This window comes from Manacus vitellinus, unplaced genomic scaffold, assembly GCF_001715985.3.
Source record: "Manacus vitellinus isolate BGI_N305 unplaced genomic scaffold, ASM171598v3 scaffold_17_pilon, whole genome shotgun sequence".
Lineage (NCBI taxonomy): Eukaryota > Metazoa > Chordata > Aves > Passeriformes > Pipridae > Manacus > Manacus vitellinus.
The window spans coordinates 6763840-6781437 of record NW_021939256.1 but is presented as its reverse complement, the minus strand read 5'-3'; the positions used below and the strand labels follow the sequence as shown (position 1 = coordinate 6781437).

Below are 17598 nucleotides of genomic sequence, written 5' to 3'. Positions count from 1 at the left end.
GCGAAAGTCGTTGTGAAAGGTCGGAACCAACAAGTTGCTGTCGAAGCGCTCCGTGCGGAGATGGGGCTGGATCATCGGCCGCGCGACTGAGCCGCGCGGAGAGAGATCCATCAGGGACTGTCAGTCGGGAAGTGTGGGCTTCCCTCGGGTGAGTAACCCCGCCTGAGCCGCAGCTCCAGCGCTCAAAGGCGATAATATCATCCGAGCCTGCTCCGTATGAGTCCGTTGTCCCGGGCTAATGGTTTCCTGCAAGTTTAACGTGAAATGGGGAAAGGCCAAGGGAGACCGCAGGGGTTGCGGAGGGGATTAGGAAGGCAGAGGCTAATAAGTTTCTGACATGGTGTAAACCAGCATCGCTGTCAAAACCAGCCAAGATGGAATATTGTCCCGCATTTTGGCATTTTCATTGGAAGTTATCACCTTTCATTTAGCTGTTAAAGTTTCTGGGGGCTTTTTTTTGTTGTTTTAAGTTGCTGTGTAAACAGCCTGAGTAAACAACTGTCGCTCTGTGAGTTGTGTAGTGGGGGGAAAGTGAACTTTAAAAGTGTTTCTTAAAGAAAAGTTAGACAATATATGGTAGCTCTGAGTTAACAGTAGTGGTAAGAGAAGTCTGGACATCATACCTCATTATTATGGCTATTAATATTACTATTTTTAAAGATGCAAGAAATTTTGTTACTATGCGCCTAAAACTATGCATCTGCTAGACTGTCCTGTTAGTGGATATGGTTATTTTTTAGTGTACAACTTATGTTCCTGATAACCCTATTAGTACCACTGGAAAAATAAATAATCAGTTATCACACATTATCTAAACACATTTCAGCAGCTCATGTGTACATTATAGGCAGCAAAATGCAGTCATAACTGGAAATTCTGTTGTGTGTCTATCTTCAAATGTTAAAAGAAAAAAATCTGTTAGGAGTGTGCATACTATCCAGTCTATCTGTAGCTCGTGTTTGTTTCTTTTCTGTATGGTTCTAGGTGTAGAACAATAGTGAAAAATGGAGTCGAACAGCTGGTAATCCATTTGTCCTTTGCTTATCCCTAAAAAGATTCCTGGTGCAAAGTTCATGAACTATCACTGAGAATGGTTGAAAGCAGAGTCCAGGAATTGGCCATACTAAAATCCGTCAAGACTTTGTGAAAATAAAATAAACTGAAAAGCTGAGGCTTGCTTCCTCATAAACCTCTCAAGAAATTGTCATCTGTCTAGTATGGGACTCATTGTATTCAAGAAAAGGAAAAACTTGATCGATCAAGTGGTTATTGCTCTGTACTGTCTTAATCTATAATCAGGGGAACAAAAATATTTTTGCTTTCCTTACAATCTGAAATAGCTGGTTTCTTACGAAAGACCTTGCCCCCCTTCTTTCTCTCTCATCTGTGTCCTTGCTGCAAAAACAAGTCCTCAAGAATATAAATATTTGTTTTACTGGTTATGTTCCATATCATTCTTACTTTCCAATTTATGCTGGTTTGAATATTTCCGTAATATTGAAGTCAGTCGCCATTACTTCCTTCAAAGACCCTATTTAAACACATTTGTAGAGTGTGTACAGTATGATAACGTGTAGCACCATGGATATATTAATTTTATTCTTACACGGCTCAATATACGTTACTTCAGAGAAGCTAGGGACATGATGAACACTCCATTAGTGGTATTGGTAAGAAATACATTACCGCAAGTGCACAGTCAGTAAGAAAGCGCTTTTATTTGAAAGCGTTCTCATAACAGACAGTGTACTAATAATCATAACCTGTGCCGCATATCTTCAGTGCTAGATTACATTTGCTTTTGGGTTCTTTGTAAATACAATTTTTATTCAGGATTGCCGCATTTCTAACAGATGCCCAGGCTCCTGTTCCTTTTCAGCCTTTGCAGCCTCTGAATGCTGCAGGAATTTGCTGGGCAAAGGACTGGGTGTCCGTGTGGTAGACATTTTAGGATGCAGCCCTTCTGCTTAGGAGCCAGCCTTGGTATTGTAGGGCATTGAGGTCTGATAATAATGTGAAGTGAAATGTGGTATTAAAAATATAAGTCAAATCCAAAGACTGCTGTGTTGGTTGGATACCCAGGAGCAAGCTGGAATAGCCTTCTCTAACAGATTACTGAAAATATGGTGAGCGACTTTTGCAAGCCGTGATGGGAAGCGCTCAGTTTTCTGCATGTGAAGCTGCTTGCCACAGAGCCATCACAGGGCAAGAGGCTTTCCTGGACAAAGGGTGAGCATTTGCAGCCCTCATGGTGCTCTGTGCTGGGGGAAGATGGACAGGACATGGGAAAGCACATCTTGAGTTGGCCCTCCTGCTCAGACAGCTGGGAGTCTTGGTCCAAGAATGCTGGGCAGGGACAAATGCAAAGGGACCCTTGCAGTAGGGCAGGGGTGTATCACTGTGGTGGAAAGTTGTGGAGCAGCTTGCAAAGCTAATGGGGGAATGTGACTGCAGTCACAGGTGTGTGTGGCAGATGTGTAAAACAGATATTTGTAGGAGGGAAGGGTTTTGGAGTGTCAGATGCTCTGACCAAACACATGGTGGTCATGGCATGATGTTTCGGGGGAAGAAGAGGGGTCAGAGATCTGGTGGAGCAAGGAGAAAAGGCAGGCTGGTGGCCCCAGGAGCAGCCAGGAGCCAAAGCTTTTAATGCTACCACAGGGAGACTTTGCAGCTGGACAGATAACCCAGTTTGGGTGCTTTGGGAAGAAAGAGTCAGGAGCTGGGGAGTGACTGTGGAGGTTCCTGCTTGTCCTCATGGACCAAGGAGGAAGCATTGGGCAACTGAGCTGAGGAGAGATTAGGTGCAGCCGGAGGTCTGGCAGCCAGGAGGCAGGGGAAGAGTGAATAATCTTTAGCCTTTTCTGTGGCGTATGTGAAATTGGGAAGACATACTTACTGTTTGAAACACAACGTAAGGTTAGTAACCCAAAATGAATTGAAGCTGTTTACTCTCATCATTAGTCTTTCCCAAAGATTTTCAGTTAGTGGGGTCTGCATCTTCTGATGTTTATAAGTGTCATGATTGGAGATTGTACAATGCACAGAAATGTAGTTTCATAGACTTTGCCAGATCGTTTTTCTTTAAAAGAGACCTAGTTGCACTTTTAATAGCAGATGCACTTTGTTGTGTTCACTTGCTAAGCAACAGACTCCCTGTGCTGCCTATGAAGCACAAAAGCAAGGGAGGCTTTGACACACCAAGTAAAGCTTACGTAAAGTTTGTGAGCAGCAGCAGAAAGAGTGAGTGATGAATGCCCTGACTTTTGTTCCTTACATTAAAATAGTTTAAGATTGGGTATTTTTCTCTGCTGGCTGCCATCAGCAATAGAAGTATCAACAGGAGAAAAATGGGTCGCTTGGGTTTTAGCATTAAGCAGCAAATCCAGGGCCAATAGGATTTAGCTGGGATGTTAAGGTTTATTCAGTGCATTTAGTTAATGAAGTTGGGGGGAGGAAGAGGAAAAAGTCAGTGTCTGGGCTTGGGGGAGGGGATGAAATAGCCTGCTGCCACCGGGTGCATCCTGCAGTGACTCCTCCTGATTGATAGTTGCTTCACAAGACAAAAAAAGACCTGAGTGAAGGAGGTTTTAATTAAAAAACGCCAGCTCTTTTGGATTAAAATCAAGCAGAAAGTCTTTGTAACAAATATCCACCTAGTCTTGAGGATGTATGTGTTTACCCTGAAGGGTGTAGTGTCCATCGACTAGGGGAAGGCAAGAAGGAGATGGTAATACGTCCAAGCATCTGTGAAGTGGTTACAGAGCCACAAAGATAGTCAGCAAGCGCAGTTGTATGTTAAAATTTGCCAGACAGGCACAGAAATCAAGTTGAGGCTAACAAACTCCCATTTGACCACTATGCCGGATTTCCAGCAGACAGCCCCATCGTCCCCTATGCACATGGGTGGCCCTTTGCTGTGCTTACCCGTATTCTGAAGCCTTTGTGTCCCCTGCCAAAGGCTGTCATCTTGTGTACACACATGCTGTTCAGCATCTTGACTTGCCTTCTGAGCCCGGAAAGCCTTCAGCACAGAGACACGAAAAACAATTAGTATAGAAAGTCATTGTCATTTAAAATAAAAGATCTATACTTTCAAAAAAAATTGCAAACCAATGTCAGTTGATCTTTTCTTCCAAGAGAGCTAGTAGGTTTATTTTTTTGTCTTGGTTTGGCTTTTTTTAATTCTGGTTCTCTACAGACCAAGCTCCTACTCGAATCAGACTTTGTTTTTTCCAAAGCTGTAATGGTCGTTTAGAGTTTGATGAACTTTCTTGTTGTGCCCACCCCCTCAGAGGTCTGTGCTTGGTGCAATATCTAGATGCTGCTGGGAGTCGTTGCGCAGCAATTAATACTGTCAAGATTCAGCCCAGTGACCTCAGCAGACTTTCCTCCAATAAAGGATGTGGGCATCGATGGCAGAATTTGACTGTAACAGTATGGAATAAATAAGCAGCAGGCTTATAAAATGAGTAAAAAGAGTCCATGTACGTGTTGTTCTTGGCATGATCTAATTGCTGAGACAGCCTATATCTTGATATAAGTGTGTGAGGAGGACAGTACAATATTTCTTAGTGTTTATTGCAGTGACACCTGAAAACTTCTACAAAATGGTCCAGAGAAAAACTTGAATGTGTGATTTTCGGCTTTGTTTCTTTTTGATCTTACAAATATTTTAAGATAAGTATTTTCAAATACTTTTTAAAAAAAGCAATGAAAATGCTTGGTAAAACACTGCAGTTTTCTGCCTTGTTTTGTACTGTTTTATTTCTGTTAAATTCAAAGTACATTTCCTGAAAAACTTTTGGCCATACTTACAGAGTAGTTTAGGGACATGTCTGTAATAAGAAACAAAGAATAATTTCACTGAAATTTAAAAAAAAAAACCAAAACCAAACAACAAACCAACAAAAGCACTTCACTGTGATGCTTACAGCAGGACTTTATGAATGTTCAGCCAAGTTTTAGGAAATGAGGGTGGCTGTGTCAGAACAGCAGTCCCAGGCACAGCAGCAAGAGTCTGGGCAGCTGCACACAGAGCATGTGGAGCTTGAGGAGAAGACTCCTGTTATCTTTTATATACAAATAGATATGTATTTGTTGGTAAGCAAATACAGATATTATTGCTGACCTTAGGATTTCATGAAATGAAATCTGAACAGTGTGGTTGTCTCAGTGGCAACTAGGGAAGCAGAATACCATCCCAGATGCAGAGCATACTATGAAAAACTACGTCTCTCAAAAAGAAAGAATATTTTTGGATGTATCGACATGGTAATGAAATGCTTGATGCAATGTTCCCCCCATCTAGTCCTGTATTTATGATGCTCTATTACCTTTACCCCTGATGGGCTTGTATTTTCTCATCAGCAGGCAGTAAAGCACCTATTCAGTGTTTGAGCCTAAGCGACTAGAAAGACAGAATCTGAGATTTCAAGACCATAAAATTACTTTTCTGTGATTTCATTCAATTAACGAAACTATGTGTACCTCATTAGCATGATTCTGGCTGTGTGCCAGCATCTGGCCAGAAGAGCTAATGAAAAATTTGCTGGCTGTATTGTAACATTAAACGTACCATAGAACAACAGCAGAGATTTTAAATGAAAAGGCTGTGAAACATTGGGAGCTGATGCAACCTTTGTAAATGCTGTAAATCCATTCAATAATTATTGTATAACCTCAATAATTACTATATAGTACTGGATTAAATACTGAAAGTCCCTGAGCTGCATGGATCTGGTGGAGATTTGCTTACACATGATCAAAGTGATTAAAAAGACTGTCTTTTTTGTAAATGTATGTTATACCTGTGAGAGTAAATAAAAATAAAATGTTTTACTCCTGCAAATAGGAAGATATGAAATCTACTGTGGTTCTGATGGACAATTTTATAGTTTCTATTCTCAGTGATGAGAATCAGGTTTGGAGTTGCAACTCCTTTTAATTCAGGGATGTTTAAATCAGCGGATTTTGTTCAAGTAGTAGGGAACATCAAAAGTTAAACCGTTAGATTTCTCCATGAAGAGCAAGGGCTCTGGGCAGACACTGAGAGAGAGAGAGAGAGAGAGAGAGAGATACACTTTGTTTCCTGCTTTCTCCTTCCCCTATCAGCATTCACACTGTACAAGTACAGATGCCTGGCAGGTAACGAAGAGACTGTCACTGTTAATTTACTGTGAGCATCCCATGATGCTTACTGTGGAGGGACAGAGGAAGCTCAATAAAAATTATAAGACCTATCAAAACTTGTTTGCAACAAAATTTAATGTCCTTCAGTGTTTGTAATGTCAGATAAGTAAGATTCTCAGAATCTGCCCCTGTGTTTTACAATACTTTAATTTGAAATGCTTAAGTTTTGGAAGCCTCTCTTGTTTGTGCAGGGGTGATACATTTCTGACAAAAGATTCCAACATAAACCCTGGTGGGGGAGCCTCCTGAGGCTGTATTTTCCTGTTGACTAACTAGAGCAGCTCCCCAAACAGCCTCCAATCCTGACAGAAATGCATATGCACTTAGGGTTGCTTCCTGTGACCATCAGGTGCTGGGTGTGAGTCCTTCCCACACTTGCAACCAGTGTGGCGGTTGGGTTCCTGTTTGCTTGCAGGAACTGTAATTGTCAGTATATCTCTAGGAGCTTCAGGACCAAGTAATCTGTTGGCATATTCTATCATAACTTAGTATGTGACATCATGGTATTCAGCCTCTTATTGGCAGGTAAGTGTGAGTAATTAGTGTTTGTGAGTAATTTCACCCCGTCTTAAAAAGCATGCTTTTAGAAGACCCTGATTTTCAGCTGTGACATTGTAACTTTAGGGATACCTGTTCCTGTTCCTGGCTGTGGAGCAGAATGCATTAGCTTAAACACTAGAAATGCAAATTCCTTCTTTCTGTAGCTGTTAGGACTGTCATGATGGTGTGTAAGGGTAGCTCACCTGTTACTCTCCATGTTGCGGTTGCGTAGGATCACATCCATGACCAGGTACTGAGTGCCAGCTGATGAGTGATGTTCCTCAGTGGTACTTCCTAGCTAGTGGGTGAAACAATCTCTGTGCAGTTGTGTGAATGTACTTAAACGTACTTGGAGGATTCTTTTTGATTTCTCAGAAATGTCCTTCCTGCTCTCTTGGTTTCCAGTTTCAATGAAAGATAAAAGGCAGAATTATGGCTGCTTAAGTGACCTGTCTTGATATTTCCATATTTTCTGTTACTAGCCTTTTTCTGAGAAAGGTAGCCTTGGCCTTAACTTTTAGAGGGTCTTATTTGCATACTTTGTTGTTTGACTGAGCAGTTGTATGAACACCACTTGTGGTGGATTACATCTATATTTATAGCCAGTTTTGTTGGTGGTTACTTCTTGACCCCAGACTTGTGAGGAGGAGTTTACTGACACACAATTTGGTCTTTGGACTTTGCCTTCTCATTGCTGGGTTTCGTTTTAAGGTATTCTGCTCGCTGGGATCTATTCACTTCTAATCCTGTTCATTGTCTGTAAAGAAGTCTCCTAGCACTGTGACCTTTTCTTGCCTGTTGTACCTCCTGTTAAGAAACAGCCCTGATCTTTCTTTGAGTGGGTATATGCAGTTATTGTGGTGTTGGCAATAAAATGCAGGCCAGGCTTTACAAAAAAAGCATACAGAAACTATCCTTTTTACTGTGCTTTTATTACACTGGATTCTGCACATATGGATGTGCTTTTAGTTGGCTCAGGTGTAAAAGGCCCACCAATATATGTCTAAACCTTTCTAAAGCAACTTGAATTCCCTCAGGAGAAATGCATTAAAGTTCCTAAGAAAATGGAGTTTTCTTTTACCTTGTGACCTTTCTGATTTCCCATCACTAGACAGGAATGACCCAGTCTCCAGTGAATATTATTATTATTAGTCAATAAAGTTAAAAGCAGCAGATCATATATATATTGGTAAATAAATAATAACATAAGTAGCCAGAACTAGAGTTACCTACGGCTACTAATAAAATGTAACCTTCCTTTTAGCTCTGTATGCCTCCAAGATCATACTTAAAAATACATCAAAATGTGATCCTCTCAATGAGAATATGGCTGAGTTGACAGATAAAGAATTGTATTTCTAAATAATAGCTTTAAAATATACAGGACAAGCTTAAAAGATTGCAAATACACCTAAAATCGGTTTCAGTTCTGTTTCCTATGCTGCTAATGCAAAGGGGTAGGCTACAGTAATAAACAAAAATGGGGTTATAGCTTATTGTGAGGCAAGCTTACATGTCTGCAGCTTTGGATAACTGCTGCCTATAACAGTCTCTTGCCTGTATACTTCTCATACAAGAAAAAGACTTACTGAAATGTATTTGTTCAAATAAATGGGTTTTTTAAAATGATGCGTAATCAACAAAGTATGGAGAACATCTATAATCATTTTAAACTAATATTATTCAGTTAATATTTGGTCAAAGTCAGTAGTTTTGCACAAGCACTGAGCGCCTAATCTAGATACCTATCTGTGGTTTGTATATATGCATAGTGACTTTGTGACAGAAATGTTATTAGACATAAATGTCTTCTGTTTATTGTCAATATGAAGTGCTGTTGATCTTCATTCTTAGCCGATGATGATCTTATATTTGTAACTGTAGTTGTATTTTAATACAGTTTACCTGCTTAGTTTTTGTAAGTTGAAATAGCTATTTCTGTGTATTCCACTCATGTGCTGTCTTAATTCTTTGGGACAGACTGTGAAGGTTGTCCTGAATTTTAACATGTGTACAGAAGACCAAATGTGATAAAGTCTGAGCTGGAGATAGCCTTGCCCTGTTGTAACATCCAGGGAAGGAATTATTCACTGAAAGAGCTATTGGACACTGGAATAGGCTGCCCAGAAAAGTGATTAAGTCACCACCCTTGGAGGTATTTAAAAGACATGTAGACGTGGTGCTGAGGGACATGGTTTAGTGGTGGACTTGGCAGTGCTAGGTTAACTGTTGAAGTCGATGATCTTAAGGGTCTTTTCCAACCTAAATGATCCTATGTTTCTGTTGTCCCTGGAAATTGTGTTTTCACAGGCTCTGTCTTCTTTCTCAATCCATTTCTCCTGACTTTTCCTCCCCTCTTCAGAAGTTTTAAACCTGGCTTTCTCCTTCTGTTGGGGGTAGAAGAAGAAAGGATAGGGTTTGTGAAGATATCTTGTCTCAGTCACGGGACCAGTGCAAAGTGAGTATGGTGTGTCCATGAGACTACAAATACAGAGTGAAAGTCTTTGCACTATGTTTGGATAGAAAAAGCTTACCTTGGTATGTGGATTTTTTTCACATTTCTAAGAGGAGATAATATTTTTATTGACATAGTAAAGCTCTAGTGGTTAGTATGGGAAGACTACACCGTAGCAGCTATTGATTGTGTCCACCACCACTTCATTTCAGTAGGAATAGACTTTCTGAAGCTTGTGCATTTTCATTTCAGTCCCTTGGAACATTCAGCAGTGAAATAACTAAAAGATCATATTTTAGGCAAGCTTTATTTTACCACATTCAAATTAGCCTTTGAATCTCATATTAATCATAAAGCCAGCCTCTTCTTGTCTTTTTATAGATCTCTGCTACTCTGTTGAATGTATTTGCCAAGTCAAACTTCCCGTTTTTTCAGTTTTTGAGGTATATATCTACTTATTCCAATTCATATGAGAAGGTATGGCTTTACATTGACATTATTTGAAAATTTGCAAGTTGGATTTATTGGGAGCAAGTTTTCTCTTGCTATTTGAGACGCATCCTGGGCACTTGCTGTATGTCCATCTTTACCTGTTATGATGGGTCATTTGCCATGTTAATGCCATTTTTTCTTTACTGTGATTAGTATTAACGACCTGTCTTCCATAAATTGCAGGGGAAAATACTTTTTTTGGACAGCCCTGTTTTCTAAGTTTAAAGTTATTCTCAACTTTGATGTCTCTTTTGAATTCGTCTCTGCTATTGGGTACCCAGGCAGCAGAACAAATCCCAGTACATTCGGTGGGCAGATGACCATAGGATCGGGCTGTGTCCTGTGAGGCACAAGACTTGTTTGTTTTACTTGGAGCTGCCACATGTGTGAAATTACTCCACCTTGATTAAAATGCAGTCACATGTGTGCTGCCGTGGGGTATTAAGTTTTGTAAATATCTGACCTACCTTCTTCTGTTCAGTTTTTCCTTCTTTAGCTAAAGGAAGTTGCTTCTCATCTTACCCTCTACCAGGACTCTGAGTAATTCTCTTCTTTCATCTATATTGTTACCTGTAAGTTATTTATAGACTATGATCATATCCTGCTCAATCCTCTTTTCTGGATTATATAACTTTAGCTTCCTTAGTCTGTCTTCATATTCAGTAGCTTATCCTCCAATTCCTGTATCATTTAAGTTAGCCTTCTTTGTATATACCTAGTCATTTTATATCTTTTTTTTGCAATATGTTGAGATAAGAGCTGCATGAGATATTCCATTTGTGGTCACGTCATGGCTTTATACTATGGAATTATTACCTCCTTGGATTTATACAAGACACATGCACATCAAAGACCGGCAGTTGCTTCTTCTGCAAACAGATCAAACTTGCAAAATAATCTTCAATCTCCAACCAATTTTTGACCCTACTTTCCGATGGCATCACGTTCTACCCTTTTAGACGACGGTTGGTGCTGCTTATATTCCAAGCTAAAGGAAGAATAAGTTTGCTTATTATGAGTAAATATTGCCCTGTTTTCTACGTCGGCACATTTCAAGTGTTTGTGGATTACTGTCCTCTTTTGTAGAGAAAGGCAAATCAAATGGCAAGATGCAAAATATTTCCTTGAAACTACATGAACTTAGTGCATATTGACTTAAAAAAATAATAAATAATTCATATTTACTTGATGAGTATTTGAGTTTTGGTTAATTTTCATGAGTATTTGTCATTTTTTATTTCAAGAGAGCAACAAAGTAATAGTTGTAAAATAGAAAGAAACAAACTGCACGTAAGACCAGCTGCTGACCATACCAGGAGTCTTAGAAAACCAACTTCAGTTTCTGTGTTTAGGAGGCCTCTAAATTTTTAGAAGCTCTATTGGTTTTGTTTTCACTCCACTCTCAATGCCCCACCGTACATCAAATCTCTGAACTATCTGATTTATCTTTCTTGAATTCAAGATGTTTTCAGTTTGTGTGATCCAACAATGAATTACATATATAAATAAAATTCCATAGAAATATCATGTGGATCTACTAATGACATCTGTAGTAACTTTTATAATAAAAAAATCTTTATTTCACTTTCCTGTACTTTTCTTGTAATGTGCTTTTTGAAGTCAGTAGTCTTTTTCTGCTAAATTTATCTTACTTTCCTAATTCTTTCTCTACTGCTGTTTCTCCTCCCCTGATTAACATTTAGCACCCTTTACTTCTTTCCAGAGTGGCTTATCTATGAAAAAGCTCACGCTGTACTGACATCTTGTATTATTCTTGCCTGAGTGAATGGTAGAATTTCAGAACTAGTTTGTTGCCTGATTATCAAATTCATCTACTCATTCAGATGTAAACACTTAAAAGATTTTGTTCTGATTGTATCACCATTGGTGGTTTCTTATTCTTCACATCCATATTTATCATTGTCATAAGTGGCCACATTTCTTATTTGCTTCCATGCTGGTCTATGCCAGAGATTAATTTGTTTCATCATCTTCAGTTGGAAAAAAATTAAGTGTTGCTGTAATATTGTACGAAATATTTTGATGCGTGGTTCTGGATGACACTTTGTTATGATTCAGGTGAAAGCTGAATAAGGCAAGCTATCTTTAAAATATGTCTGTTTTCTTCCATGATGGAGGTCGTTTCCAATTGTTGGCAAATCCATTTTGACTACTTGGTTATATTGGTTATTTAAAGTAATAATAAAAAAGTTTTAAATGCATTAAATGCTTTAAGATTAGTGCCAAAATGAATGTCATTAAGTAGTCTAATGAACCAAGTGTGCTCCCTTTTGAAGTTAGCAGTCACTGAGATCTGGGAGAGCACTCTTAGTCCTGAAAAGCTGAAATGCAGTCCTGCTTTTCCAGGGGAAGCCCCAGGAAAGGGGACTTGCTGCAAAAATTGAACTGGAATCGGAAAATAACAGGATTTAGGGAGGAAATTTAAGCCATTTGAAGGCATCTTTCAAACCCTGGAGCTGGAATCTTATCTCATACCTCATTGCCACTGAATCTGCAGAGATGTGGCTTTGATTACCATCTGCTCAGTAGATGACTGGTTCCTTCCTAAGGTCCGTCTCAGGCTATTAGACAGGGAGTTAATCTTCACATACTGTGCTGGGAGCAGAAGGGTTCAGGATGGTTATTCCTGGTTTGCCTCCCTGATCTGTAGAGCAGGTCTCTTGAATGCCTTCGACATTACTGTTAACAGAAGGGTGGTGAGGGGCAGTTGGGGAGGGGGGGGTGGTTCCATGAGTGCCTGAGTTTGGGATGTTGGAAAGACTAGTTATTTATTTATTTTACTTGGTGTCATTTAAGATTAGTAGCCTGTCCAGGAGGTTTGTGTTGTAGTACATAAATAGCAAAAGAAAAAAGTGCAATGAAAGACAAGATATGTAGAAATTCCAGGCTATCCAGATCATTTAGTTCCTACTTATACAGCTGAAGCTTTCTGTATTGTTTGGTTTCCGAAACAAATGATGCTGCCATGTTACTGCGGTAGGCTACAAAAGCCTGGGGGTGCCCTTGCAGCTCTGCGGATCTGTCTGGCATCTGGCAATGAGGCCAGAGAACAGAAAGACAGTGTGAGTGGGCTCCGCACCACAAGTGTGCGTCCCCATGGTATTTATAGGCTCTTACAGCACTGTTGGTGGGCAAGGCGCAGAGGCAGGGACTGTGCGACCATGCTGCTTGTGGTTGCATTGTCAGCAAGAGAGAATAGGTATGTGCTTGGTTTTGGGGTTTTTTTTGTTGTTGTTGTGGATGATTTGGTTGGGTTTTTTTTTTTTTTTTTTTGCAAAGCCAGCCAGGTTGATTAGTTTGCTGAGTGCAGGCAGCAGGGCTACATGGACTAGTTGTTGTCTAAGTGTCTGTGTGCCTTCTGGGATGAGCAGAAGTAGCTGTTCCAACAGTTTCAACTCACAGACATTGTAAATGCAACTACAGCTGCTCCTGAGCCAGCAGTCATGTCTCTGTGTGTTTGCAAACAAACCAGATTTTCAAGGTCTGAGCAGTAACTTGTACTAAGTTTATTTGCATTGTAATCAGCCACCCTTGCAAGGTTAAATAGGAAAATGGGCTCCTATTCATAGAATTTCCTGGTGTCTTGGAGCAGGGGGAAGTCTGTATGCACTAGAAGAGCCAGAGATGAGGAGGTCATTGGACATGAGTGACAGCTGTGTGTAATGCTCCCTTTCCTGTTCCCACATCTGAGGCCATGCCTCTTGCATTCACAGGCTGTGGGATGCATTCAGGCTGAGCTGGGACCCAGCTGCATTTGGGACATGAAGTCCCTAAACGTTGCTGGCAGTGGGCTGGTAGTAAGGCAGCTGGGACGCACTGACAGAGCATTAATCCATTTTGACAGGGAGTCAGAGTTGGGAAGAGATGATTTTGTGGAAAATTAGGACATCAGAAGTTGATGCCACCACGCCACTGTGGGCTTACAGTTATTGTCTCCAAACTGCTTTTAGTGACTGGGTAATCCTTGCACTTTAATTGCTTTGTTCTTTGACTCGCAGTGAACATGACCACTATGGTGCTTGTCATTAGGTCTGTCTTTAAATTGGAATGGCGCAGGGAATGCTTACAGAAGCATGCTCGCTCTCTCCTTCTACCCTCCTTTTTTTCCCTCCATTTTTTCACCTTTTTTTTTCCTTATCTGCCGAAGAAAATGTAACACACAAATCGGAGTAACAATCGCTTTGTACACTTTTGACATCAAAAAAGAGATCAGCTCAGGACAGTTAAGTTGCAAAGTGCTGTGAAACAATCACGTTTTAAGACCAATGAAAAGTGTGTTAGTTGATAATGCTCTGAGGGCTAAGTCACTTGGGTTAACTCTCAATTTCTCCTCTGTATCCACTGATCAGGCAGTTATCAAATGGTAAGGAAACCCTTTCTGGTGTGACCTGAGTTATTTTACTCTATGTCTGGCAGTATTCTTTGCAAAGATAAGCCTGTATGTTTCAAATTCACTTTAAATTTTCATTTATTATGCACCAAGGGTAACAAATTTTAGTGCAATTTTCAACAGCATGATTCTTTTGGGTTTTTAGTAGTTTTATTAACATTACTTTAAATTTTCTCTAGCTAAGCAGACTGATTGCCATTGTGTGAGGTAACAGAGATGCTCAATAAGGTTTTACGACCACATAAAGGAAAATCTTACGTTTTATTTCATCCGAAAATATGACAGAATTTTTTCTGAAGTAGTCAGTTATTCTTTGAAGCCATTCTGGACCACTGATTCTTAGCTCATCAAAATCAAGTTTTTATTTGAGTGCTTTACAGATTTATAGTAACACAAATATGAACATTAGATCTGCTGGGATGTTGTACTACAACCTGTGGGAGAAAAAAAGTGTACCAGTCTCTGTTCTGCATCTTTTGTTCCACAATCAAGATTTCTGGTGTTGGGTGATCTTTATTTGTATTTCATGTACTTGATCTGGGTCTCTCTGAAAGCATGGTTGCTCCCACTTACAAATGAGAGGTGTTGACTCAGCCACAGTTGTTAGTCAGTCAGGCAGAGACTAAAAAAAAACAATTTTATTTTTGTTGATCAAGTGCAAGAGTACATGCATACAACTCTTCTGGTTGATATGCTTGTGAATTCCTCTCCCCCCTTTTTGATCCATCTTTGATCCTCACAAAGAATCTTGAATTTGAGCCAGTTTTCTCTGGGAAATTGTCCCCTTGATGATGATATTTGCCAGGAAAGGGATTTCCACAGTGTGTTAGCACTGTTAACGCTCTGTAGGTGGGGGAATAGGTAACATGAAAACCACCGTGGAAAAAAAATGAGATTATTCTTTTCTGCATCATATAAATACATAAGATTTTTTTTTCTGGTGATTCTATCAACCTGTCAATGTTTTGTCATGTTTTCTATTAAATTGCACTATCCCTACATGAGAATTATTCTGAGGATTTTTTTAATTATTGTTTCCTGTATAACTTATTGGGGGGGGATGCCGTTATTGTAAAGAACCTGCATATTCATCTTGACTGGGCCTTCACCAGTGCGTGGTGGCTGTATTGTTCTTTCCTCTCTGTAATACAGAAGCTGTGAGGTCCCGCTGCCAAACACCAAAGTTAGAGCTGAAGCTCAGACCTTTAGTTGAAATTTGGAAAGTGACTGGGGAAGAGAAAGTACATAGGCAGGAACAATCCTGTTCAAATTAATAATTTCTTTAAACTACACTCTCTAAAGAGCAGTAGGGATGCTTATGTTCAAAACCAATGTGTGTACAAAACATGGATTGAACTAAATGCTCCAGGGGCTTTAATGATCAGTGGGCACAAAGATGCTTTTGTTTCCAAATTTGTGCCTGAGGGGATGTGCCTAATCTGTCATGTAGAAGAGTCTTCTCATAGGCCACATGGTCCTGGGCTGGGTCCTTTGGGTGAATCATATCTGTTGCTAAATAGACACATGAGAGTCTCCCAAAGGAAATATGGAGAGGACTATACATAGTGTAAATCACTATCAGAGCAGCAGGCCCTCCCCTTGCTCTAGTGGAGCTGAGGAAAGGAGAGAATTCTGCAGACAACTAAAGATATTTTAAAATAAACAAAAAATGAAATTGTTTTATAGGTTGTTCTCATGTCTGGTAATTCTTGGGCAAATGTAGGTGACACACAGGACTTCTCCAGGGTAGCACTTACATACCTTCCTGGGCCCCAGGTCCTGTATTGGCATTTCACTTTGTGGTGTAAATTAAGTCCAGATATTCTGACTCTGAACCAAGACCAGATGCAGATCTTGCATGCTGAAGGTCAGTCTCAGACATGGGTTCTTTCCTTTGTGATGGAGTGCTAATAAACTACAAAAAGAAGGTTTGTAATGCAGTTTGTACCTAAACCCATCTACAGTGAAGAGACCTGAAAATATAAGCATCTGTGATTTCAGTTCAAACAAATCTTGTCTACAGAACACGAGTAGTGTGTCTCTTCTTCCTCCTTCCTTTAGAGGAAAGCTGTGAAAGCAAAACAGCTAAAATGTGATTAAAAGATGTCTGTTAAAAAATGTTTTCCAGCCTATGGTCTGAGAACCGTATCTCAGAAACCCGTGACAGGTAAAGATGAAAAGCAAGCATTTTACCTTGGGCTTAATTTTGCTATTCAGAGGTCTGCATCTCCACTGGAAAATATTTAGGGATCTGTGAATTGAAAACAGTTGAAAATCACTGACCTGAAAATACATTCCCCTGTTTTCAGAAAACCAGTAAGACTGATTTTGATGCCTTTCCCTCCCATCTCCCATCCTACTAATGGATCACATGATCTGTAGCTAGAATATAGCCTTTCATTTCTTATCGTCCTTCTCTAATGAGATCTTTCTGTGTTGAAACATCAGCACAGAGCTTTCCTAGACTGCTTGTACAATTATCCAATGTACTGCACATTTAAATGGAAATGAAAAGTTAGATTAGTTTGAAAAAAATCATGTTTTCCGCTTAATTTTAAATGGTCAGTCTTGCCAAAGGGATCTCCCATTATAATTAAGATGTGGTATAGTCCTGGGATCAAGGTTTGTTTCAATTAGGCTCAAAAAAAAAAACAAACGAAAAAAAAAAGACTGCCATAAATGAAACAGATGCTTCTACACTAGATATCATAATTATCCATGACACTGCAGCCTGCCTTTGGAACTCATGTACTACAGGCACAGCATTCATGTATTACAGACCTCTGACCTTAAGCAGATGTCATTATTTAAGTCATATGGACAAGCCAGAAGGAAGGTTAGAGCTCATTCATATGTACATAGTTCTTTATTTTATGTATACATGTGGTATTTTTGCTTGGAGTTTTATAGGAAGTTATCCCTAAAAGGTGTTTAGGGTGGAATTGGGCTTCCTTCTGACAGAACATGGTGTTTTTGCTGGTGTGGCATTGTTTTTTTGGTGTTTGGGATTCCCCATTGCCTTTTATTTTTTTCAGCACGGAATATGTAGGAGGTTGCTGTTCCCTAAATTATGCACTGAAATCACTAGGATTGCCTGGAGGGAACATCAGCCCAGACTTTCTTTCCCTCGAAGTAACTGCCATCTAAAGTAACTGTCATCTTGATGAAATATGCTCATGTCTGATCATAGCTGTGGCAGCAGTCTTAAACAGGAGAACACATTCTTTCAGTTCACATGATTGTGGCTGGTATTTGTTGCAGACCACTTCCAATGCAGGTAGGGAAGCTGCAGCTCATGGAGTTAGTTGAACTGCATTTTACTGGAGCAGTGCTGTGATGTTTGTGACCTTCCTCCTTTCGTTTAACTGAAACCATATAATTTCATTTTGTGATATTGCCTGAAGCTACCAGGTTATCCAAATAACTTGCCAGGCTCAAAGCAAAACATCAAACTGTTTCCTAGAGACCCCTTCACCCTTTGCTACTATCACCAGCAAACTACTTTTTT

The 17598-nt window shown here is 39.8% G+C and overlaps 1 protein-coding gene across 14 annotated transcripts in view; it reads left to right on the top strand.

Moving 5' to 3' along the window:
* Window positions 1-17598, top strand: part of LOC103764732 (poly(rC)-binding protein 3) — a 142407-nt gene that overhangs the window by 804 nt on the left and 124005 nt on the right. For 13 of the 14 annotated variants that reach the window (XM_018070056.2, XM_018070055.2, XM_018070051.2 and 10 more), the window contains exon 1: window positions 7-148. The exons of the other annotated variant lie outside the window; for it this stretch is intronic. The gene's annotated coding sequence lies outside the window, so the exon portion shown is untranslated. Of the gene's footprint in view, window positions 1-6; window positions 149-17598 lie in introns of those variants that run through there. 14 annotated transcript variants of the gene reach the window in all.